This window comes from Canis aureus, chromosome 3 (assembly GCF_053574225.1).
Source record: "Canis aureus isolate CA01 chromosome 3, VMU_Caureus_v.1.0, whole genome shotgun sequence".
NCBI lineage: Eukaryota > Metazoa > Chordata > Mammalia > Carnivora > Canidae > Canis > Canis aureus.
This window is the reverse complement of record NC_135613.1, coordinates 59,829,282-59,839,150: the sequence shown is the minus strand read 5'-3', so window position 1 is coordinate 59,839,150 and position 9,869 is coordinate 59,829,282. Positions and strand designations below refer to the sequence as shown.

At 39.4% G+C, this 9,869-nt stretch overlaps 1 long non-coding RNA gene across 1 annotated transcript; it reads left to right on the top strand.

Annotated features, from left to right (window-relative positions):
• The first annotated feature begins 2,721 nt into the window (after positions 1-2,721).
• Positions 2,722-7,290, top strand: LOC144305480 (uncharacterized). Its single transcript, XR_013372485.1, has 3 exons — positions 2,722-2,791; positions 5,743-6,008; positions 7,154-7,290. It is a non-coding gene; the product is annotated as an uncharacterized LOC144305480 (long non-coding RNA).
• Positions 7,291-9,869: the final 2,579 nt, after the last annotated feature.

Genomic DNA, 9,869 nt, shown 5'->3' with positions numbered 1-9,869 from the left:
TTAAAAATGTCTCTTTGATTGCATTATTTTTTTAAAAGATTTTATTTATTCATGAGAGACCCACAGAGAGAGAGGCAGAGACACAGGCAGAGGGAGAAGCAGGCTCCATGTGGGGAGTCCAACGTGGGACTGGGTCCCGGGTCTTTAGGATCACACCCCGGGCTGACAGCAGCGCTAAACCCCTAAGCCCTAAGCCACCGGGGCTGCCCTTTGATTGCATTATTGACACTAGGTTTAGTACTGCTTAAGCCTTTGATCAAAACACTATAGATCAGTGGCACCTGGGTGGCTCAGTGGTTGAGCTTCTGCCTTCGGGTTGAGCCTGCATAGGGCTCCCTGCATTGAGTGTGCTTCTTTCTCTGCCTGTGTCTCTGCCTCTCTCTATGTCTGTCATGAATAAATAAATAAAATATTTTTAAAATATATAGATCATACATGTTGATACTAAAGACAAAAAGTTAAATTCTACTACAATTGCAATCTTAATAGAGGTTTCAGCTTAATTTGAACAACCTATTCAAATGTGTGTTTGTCAGTATCATCATTACTAGAATATGATGGGTTCAACAGAGGTGCTGTTTCCTTTTTTTATTTCTTTTTTTTTTTCCTTCCTTTTTTATTTCTAAAGGTAAATGTTGGAAACCTTCTCTACATAAATAAGTATAGATAGGACCAGAAAAATGTTATAATATCAATTTTTCACAATTTTTTGAGCTATTGTTTTATACCCCCCAAATCATTTAATGTTCTTTAATTGAAATTTAATTAGTTATCAGTACACAACTCAATTTTGTTGAAATCAGTGACTTGGAAAGCACACACCTTTTGTTCCCAGATCAGGTTGCCAGAGTTAGCAAATTAAATACAGAACATTTAGTTAAATTTAAATTTGAGATAAATAATTTTTTGGTATATTCAGTTCAATTTGAATGTAAATAATCAATGAATAATGTATTGCAAGGAACAAACTTATACCAAAAAATTTAATTAGTTATCAGTACACCTGGTGGCTTGGTGATGTGAGTGCCTAACTCTTGACCTCAGCTCAGGTCTTGATCTCAGGATTATGAGTTCAAGCCCTGCATTGGGCTCCACACTGGGAATGAAGTCTGCTAAGAAAAAAAAGAAGAGAAGAGAAGAGAAGAGAAGAGAAGAGAAGAAAAGAAAAGAAAAGAAAAGAAAAGAAAAGAAAAGAAAAGAAAAGGAAGAAAAGAAAGGAAGAAAGAAAGAAGAAAGAAAGAAAGAAGAAAGAAAGAAAGAAAGAAAGAAAGAAAGAAAGAAAGAAAGAAAAAGAAAGAAAGAAGAAAGAAAGAAAGAAAGAAAGAAAGAAAAAGAAAGAAGAAAGAAAGAAAGAAAAAAAGAAGAAAGAAAGAAAGAAAGAAAGAAAGAAAGAAAGAAAGAAAGGCACCTGGGTGGCTCAGTGGTTGAGTGTCTGTGTTTGGCTCAGGTCATGATCCTGGGGTCCTGGGATCGAGTCCTGTATCAGGCTCCCCACAGGGAGCCTGCTTCTCCCTCTGCCTATGTCTCTGCCTCTCTCTCTGTATCTCTCATGAATAAATAAATAAAATCTTAAAAAATAAATAAATAAATAAAGACTGGGGCCTGAGAAGTCCTGAGAGGAGGAGGATTTGCACATGCCTCAGACTCAGAGTTGAGACCAGACCTGCCAGGGCCCTGAGTAGATCACTATACCTCCTTGCAACATTTCACACAACTTTAACTGTTGATTTTTTTTAAAGATATATTTATTCATTTTAGAGACTAAGAGTGTGTGAACAGGGGGGAGGGCAGAGGGAGAGAGAGTCCCAAGAAGACACCCTGCTGAGCATGGAGCCTGCTGTGGGACTCCATCTCACAACCCCAAGATCATAATTTGAACCAAAACCAAGAGCCAATGGCCCAACTGACCGAGCTACCCAGGCACTCCTAATTGATTTTTTTTTTTAAAGAATTGTTTTGCTATAGCAATTCTAAGTTGCATGTGAGCCAGGACTGCACGTACTTTGTTCACATTATTCCAGCACCAGCAGGATACTTGTAAAGAGTGGATGCTCAGTAAATCTCTGTTAACTGACAAAAATGAGTCAGCCTATCCGCCGGTGTCTCTAAACCTGCACTCAATTTTTTAATATTGTAACTGAACTTTTATTTTCCCTCTCACCCTGTGAGTATCCCAAATATTTTATATAAAAACTCCATTTGTCCTTCTAGCACTCACATATTGCCTAAGTATATTTTTCCTCCAACACCCTTTTGGACAAAGAGGGTATCAAGGAAATGCTTGAGGACAGTGATGAGACAGACACATGGGGCCATTTCTACCTGTTCTACCAGCTTTCTTCCACTGTCCACGTGTAAATAAGATATGAGAAACGTGCTCCCTCCATTCCTGGTTTTGAGATTTGATAATTCTAACCACTAGTGTATTCTCAATATCCTATTATTTAACAATCAATTTAAAAAAAAATTTTCCCTTGAGGGTAAAATACTCTCAATTCCCTTGATGGTAAAATATTTTCAATATGATGAACAAATACTCTTTCTTTGGAAGGAATTTCACAGGGTGGAAGTGCTATGACACCTTCAGGCCCAGCCCAGTGCTATTTCTCCATAAGTTCTTACATTTTTAGCTAAAGAGATACAAAGAAATTCTGCCCAGGAATCTAGAACTGAAAGCAAAAGTGAAATGTAACAAAGAGGACATACTGTTCTAATTCCAAAGTAAATCTGAAAGTCATTGTGAATGCCGGGGATTTCCTGGCCAGTTGGCAACTTCACAACCTAACTCAAGGTCACAAAGATTTTCTTCTATGTGTTCTGTGTGTTCTTTTAGAAGCTGTCATATTAGCTTTTACCCTTAGGACTATGATTTATCTCAGGTTAATTTTTGCATATGGTGTAAGTTGAGGGTCAAGGCTCATTCTTTTTCCTAAATATTGTTCCAACACAATTTATTGAAAAGACTCCCTTCCCCACTGAATTGCTTTACTGTCTTTGTCAAAAATCAATTGAACTTATATGTTTAGGTTTCTTTTTGAACTCTATATTCTGTTCTGTTAATCTACTCTTTTATCTTTATGACAATACTATGCTGTATTGATCACTATCTCTTTAAAGTAAACATTGATGTCAAATAGCATTATTCAAACTTTGTTTTTCTTCAAAATTGTCTTGGCCAAGTCCTTTAAATTTTCATATAATTTTTAGAATTGTGAATAACTTTTTGAAAGTTGCTGGGTGTTTGATTAGCACTATGTTCAATCTATAGATCAATTTTAGAAGTATTGACATTTCAGTGTTACCGAGTCTTCTAACTCATGAGCCAAGTATACCCCTCCATCTATTTGCTTCTTTAATTCCCTAGTTTTCAGTACAACGATCTTATCCTTTATTATATTTATTGCCATGTATTTTGTATTTTTATGCTATTGTAAATGCTATTTTTTATTTGGATTTTCAGTCAATAGTAGTATATTTAAATTGTGTCTTCAGTGATTTGTTATTAGTGGAAATAAAATGATTTTTGGTATAAGGACCTTTTATCCTGCTATCTTGCTAAATTTGCTTACCGTAGTTATTTGTTAGATTCTTCTGGGTTTTCTTTAGCAAACTATCATGTCATCAATAGATTAAAAACAATTGTATTTCTTCGTTTCCTATTTTAGTCCTTTGATTTTATTTCTTGCTTTGTTGTAACTTGTAAGTTGGGACCTCTAGTACCATGATGAAGAGACTTGATTTAACACCAACCTCTTTGCCTTGTTCTTGACTTCAGGGAAAAAGTGACAAATATAGATTTCTCATAGGTATTCTTTATCAGATTGATGAGGTTTCTTTCTAGTCTTAGTTTACTGATAACTTTTTTTAAAATCATAAATGAGAGCTATGTCTATAGAGATGATCATACAGTTTCTCTGTTTATTCTGTTAATATGGAGAATTACATTGCTTAATTTATGAGTATTAAGCCAACCCTGAATTTCTAGATAAACTCCACTTGTTCATGATGTCATATCCTTATTATATATTGCTGGATTTAATTTCCTAGTATTGTGTTCAGGATTTTTTAATCGGGGAGGGGCAGAGAGAGAGAATCCCAAGCACACTCCACACTCAGCACAGAGCCTGACGCAGAGCTCAATCTCATGACCCTGAGATCATGACCTGAAATCAAAAGTTGGACACTTAACCCAGCGAGCCACCCAGGCATCCCTGTGTTCGGGATTTTTTTCGGTAATCTCTACACCTAATGTGGGCTTGAACTCACAACTCCAAGATCAAGAGTCGCATGCTCTATGGACCCAGCCATCCCCTCTTTGTTCAGGATTTTTGAGTTGAGGGTAGACAAGGAGAGAAATAGGGGGGAGATGAAAACAGAACAGTTAAGATCCAAGAGAACATGTAGCATCACCAGAACAAACTGTTGAAATCTGGTAGAGAAGGTAACAGCTAATTAAAAGTTAATAGTTTATACACTTAAACACGGTCATGATATGGAGTGGAGAGAATGACAGGATGAATTCTACTAACGACACTCAATGTTGTGAAGTCAGTTTTCCTGGCAGAATTGGGGAGCCCTGACTCCTATGGCAGTGGTCCCACACGCGCATCTGCGCATACACCAGGGCAGGTCTCTGGAGCAGGGTGGGCAGGGAGCAGCTATGGCTGTGGTGGACTGGGGTTCCGGGGCACAGGGAGGTAAAGCCGGCTAACTCTCCACTGGAGGCTAAAGAATGCTCGGTGTCTGCCTGGGACCAGACCAGTCCTTACGGGAGCCAACCAACTGGACACAGGGCCCCTTTGCAGGAGTCAGTGTCGGGGCTGACAGTCCCCTGTGCTGGCTGGGAGATAACCCTCAGATGAAGGAAGCTTGTTTAGAGCAAAAGAATGGGGTTAAAGAAGATGGAGCGAAGTTGCAGAAGACAGAGCATGTCCAAACAGTTGCTTGGATGCAGGAAGACTTGGTGTGGACTGTTTCCCCATTCTCAAAGCTTCTCAGCCACCCTGGCTCTGTGCCTGCAGAGGTTTGAGTGTCTGAGATCCAGAAACATTAAAAGCTGAAGAGATCAATTCCAGATGCCTACCACCTCCCTTCTACCATTTCCCCCACCGATGAGACCGAGGAAGAGGAACCTAGGGAAAAGCCAGGATTCTTGGGGCTGCACCTGCTCTGTTGTTGAAGAGACGCTGTATGATCCCAGCCCTTCTCTCAGTGACACTAGGCAAGGCCAAGGAGACGTGTTCGGCACAGAAGCTCAGGAGGCACTCATTCTCAGGCTTGTGTACCGTGGTCCTGGCCTTGAGCAAGTGCAAAATGTGCATTGATAGGCCTTCCCAAATTGGGAATAAGAGAATTGTTGTTGAAATAGCCTTACAACCTCTGAACTGAATGGGCATAAAATATTCTCCAAACAAATAAATCTAAACTGTGTAGGAAATTGGATGCATACTTGGCTTGGCAAGTCAGGGGCTGGTGGTATCCGAAGGTAGCTGTAGCAGAGGTCACAGCCCGGGGTGCAGCTCTGCAGCTGGCTCGTCTGGCTTTGAACTCTACTTTCCCCTTCCTAGTTGTGTGGTTGCAGCAGCATTGCTGGTGCCCATCCCAAGTACCCTTTACCTCCCTGTGCACCCAAATCCCACTAACAGCTTGCACCTGTGACCTACTCTGGAGCATTACCCTTGGTGGATGTGAGTCTGAGACCATAGCTGCTACTGTTGCCTCCTCCTGCTCTTCCCACTGCAGATCCAGTACAGCTGGGCTCCTTCCTTGTTAAGCTCATTCTCCCAGTGGATCCTGCCACCCTCCTTGGCCACAGCTCTCCTGAAGAGCAGTACATCCTCAATGGATCACGCGGTCCTGAGTCCCTGTGTTAGCTTCTGCTTCTGGAGAGCCTACCAGAGTGGTACCGGGAGCAAGTTATGCAATCTGCATCCATCCATACCTCGGCTGGAAATTCAGTCACACCTCTTAAGAGTGCTGTCTGGATCAACTGAGTTGATACTCGTGAGGTACTTAGAAGCATGTCTGGCACACAGAAAGAGCTCAGCCACGTTAGCTCTTCTTATGAGACATTGGTGCCATCAAATATAACTATATAGCAGTTCTTTATAATAATTTTCATAATGCTTAATTAGTACAGTTGTTTTAGGGATGATGCTTCTCAGGTCAAGTCAGTGTCTTACTTTTATCATTAGTCACAAGGAATGTGGTACAACAGAGCATCAGTGTTTCAGAGCAACCTGCCCAACTCAAAGCATGATCCATATTAAGGAGAGAAAATACAGAATACATTATGTCCCTCCCCCATGTCCGTCAGTAGAGCAATAATTAAATAAATCATGGTTAGACCATGGGACATCATACAGCTATAAAAAATTGCGTGACAGAAGTACATGTAATATGCTTGCAGAAATAAAAGAGAGAATTGAATATAACAAGATGAAATCAGAGAGAAGGGTACGCCATGAGAAACTCTTAACTCTAGGAAACAAACTGAAGGTCGCTGGAGGGGAGGTGTAGTAGGGGGAATGGGGTAATTGGGTGATAGGCATGAAGGAGGCATGTGATGTGATGAGCACTGGGTATTATACACAACTGATGAATTACCGACCTCTACATCTGAAACTAATACAGTATATGGTAACTAAATTAAATTTAAATTTAATTAAAATTTTAAAAAAATAAAGAGAAATGAGAACATAAGTAAGGAGCAAGAGATTATAAAAAATAAACAGGCAGATTTGTAAAAGGATAGAATATAATTTCCAGAAACTGAAAAATAATCACTGAAATTAAAAACCTTAATGAGATCATTAAACTGTTAATGAAGAGATAGTGAACTTGATCCACAATCTGTAGAGACTGCTAGACTGCAGCAGAGAGAGATGAAAATGAAAACAGGAAAATAAATATGGAGGATTTGTCTAATTCCAGACCCAGAAAGATAATAAAGACACAGGGGAAAATCCAATATAAAGAAGTAAAGGCTGAGACTTTCCCAGAAGTTATGACTCAGACTCAATAATTTAAGGTGGCAATTGCTTCCTTACACCATAATCAAATCAAATCACCAGTGAATACTCAAGAACAGAGTAGTTCTCAGACATATTTGAAAAGTCCTTTACAACTGCCAATAAAAACCTTGATTTCTTAGGAATATTCTCAAAGATAACTTCGTGGCTCACCTTTCCGGTAAATGTCATCTCTCATAAGACAGAGGAAGTGGTAACATCTGACTCTCATTGTCACCAATGTGGAAGAAATGGCTGATGAAATAAAAAACAAAAGGACTTTGAGATCAAAAAGCAATGTATTGATTTCTTTCTTAATATGGTTGTTGTAGATTGCATTCTCTAGCAAAGGGACCCTCAGATGGAGACTGTGTGCAGGTGGGTTGTGGGACGTCACTTTCAGAGATGAAGGCTTTCAGCTCCTAGCGGGCCCCATGGAGGGCCTCCCCTGAGTGCCACCAGCAGGTAGCACCCCTCAGCTAGGGCAGGGAGGAACTTGTGCTGCAGGTGGATCTGGACAGCACAATGCATTCACTACAATGGCCAAGGAGGGAGGGAATGCTTGCTGTAGTCACACATCTACCCTTGACTTGCGGAACATACATTCCAGAAAGGTTAAAGGATCCAGAAGATGAGTAGCCAGCACAGCATCCGTCCATTCAACAGTTAAGCCAGACTTACTGTTATCAAACTTTACTGAAGTTGGCTGCTGCCTGCTGGCGAGGGTCAATCATAAGTATTTCTTCCCAGTTCCCAGTGATGTCCAGTTGGTAGCTTGAAATGGGCCACAGTAGAAGCATTTGCACCAAGGAAATTGAATAAAGCTACAAAACAGAGCTTTTTACCCCAGAGAGCCCTTTGTTAAACACATACTAGCATAATACTACACCTCACTTCTGAGCTGATAATCCAACAGAATGTAAAGGTTTAAAATTGTCCACTCTGCCTCTAGTTACACACACCCATGTATGTATGAAAGGTGGGTTATATACACTCCTAGATAGTTTGTGACAAGACCCTCAGACTTGCACTATCCAATGGAAATATGTGAGCTACATATATAATTTAGAATTTTCTAGTAGCCATATCTTTTAAAAAGTAAAAAGAGTGAAATTGTCATTATGTATTTTACTTAACTCAATATATCCATATTATTATCATCTCAACATGTAATCAATACAAAAATTATTTTTATTTCTAATATTTCAAGATCCCTGTGTATTTTATGCTTATGGCACATCTTAATTCAGATGCTTATTTTTGGAGTTGGGAAGATGGTGAAGTAGGAGGGCCCTAGGCTCGCCTTGTCCCACAAACACAACTGGATAACTATAGAATCATTCTAAATACCCAGAAATAAACCTGAAGACTGACAGAACAAACTTCACCACTAAAGGAAGGGAAGAGGCCACATCAAAGAAGGTAGAAGTGTGGAGATGTGGCTTAGGAGAGAAGGGGATTGTGGTCACCATAGTAGGAAGGGAGCCATGGTCACAGAGAAGAGACAGAGACAGGGCAACACACACAGGGGAGCACATGGGAAAATGAATCCCCAAAGCCATTTGCTGGGAAAAAGAGAGGGGCTGATTTTTGTGAGTTCTTGCAACCAGAGAAGCTCAAAGGCTGGAGTTGCAAAGGTCAGCAGGCTGGGCTTGGCAAGAGCATGGTGGGAGAGAAGGCAGAGCAAACAGCCTGCAGACATATAGTGTGGAAACAGTGATCTGAAGAGTGCCTGGGGCATGAAGTAAGGGATTATATGCTCATCTCATGAGCATATAATGTAATAACATTTGAATAACATGAGTCCCAGAAGAAGAAGAGAGAAAAGGGGACAGAAAATTTATGTGACAATACAATAGCTGGAAACTTCCCTAATCTGGAGAAGGAAATAGACATCTAGATCCAGGAGACACAGAGAACCCACAGCAAAACAAAAGCAGATTCACATGAGGACATAGTTGTAGTTAAAATGGCAAAAAGCAGTGATAAAGAAAAAAAATTAAAAACAGCAAGATAAAAGAAGACACATACAAGGGAAATCCCATTAGTCTAGCACAGATTTTTTTCAGCATAAACTTGGCAGGCCAGAAGGGAGTGGCATGAGATCTTCAACATGCATACGGGAAAAATCTGCAGCCAAGCATACTCTACCCAGCAAGGATGTCATTCAGAATAGAAGGAGAGATAAAGAGTTTCTCAGATGCAAAATTTACATCAAAATACTTGAACTGTATCAGATTTCAAAAAATTCATACTTCAAAAAAGTAGATTCACATACACAAGTTGTTCCAAACAATCTTTTACAAGCCAACCAATGAATATTGATAAACAACACGAGACTGCCCCATTCAGTGTCTTCTACTCCTGCAACAGTTACATCAAATGGTGCTGATTCATAGCATCTGCATGTATAGATTGGACAATTTTAATAAATATCTATGATACTTTCCATGAGTCTGATTTGGAAAACTGAGCAAAAAATATTTTCAATATTTTCACATGGTAAAACAAAGCAATGAGGGAAACATCAGCCTCTTGTTCTAAAACTCCTATAAATCTACATTTTTGACCTAAAAACTGAAGCTATTTGATAGAACTAATATTTTTCCATATTTATGTGAAATTCTTTGATAGTCATAAAAGTTCCAAATATATCTATGTCAGAGTTTGACTTTTTAGTCTATGAGTTAAGAATACTTCTTCCTAAATTTGGAAGTCCATGAAGACAAAACATACTCAAGTATTAAACAGGCATGACTCATCTAAAACTAAAAAATAGTAGTTGCAATCTGACAAATTTTGAATCAAATGATCTTTGAAATTCTTTAAAAAGGTTTGTGCTCTATGGGCAATTGTTTG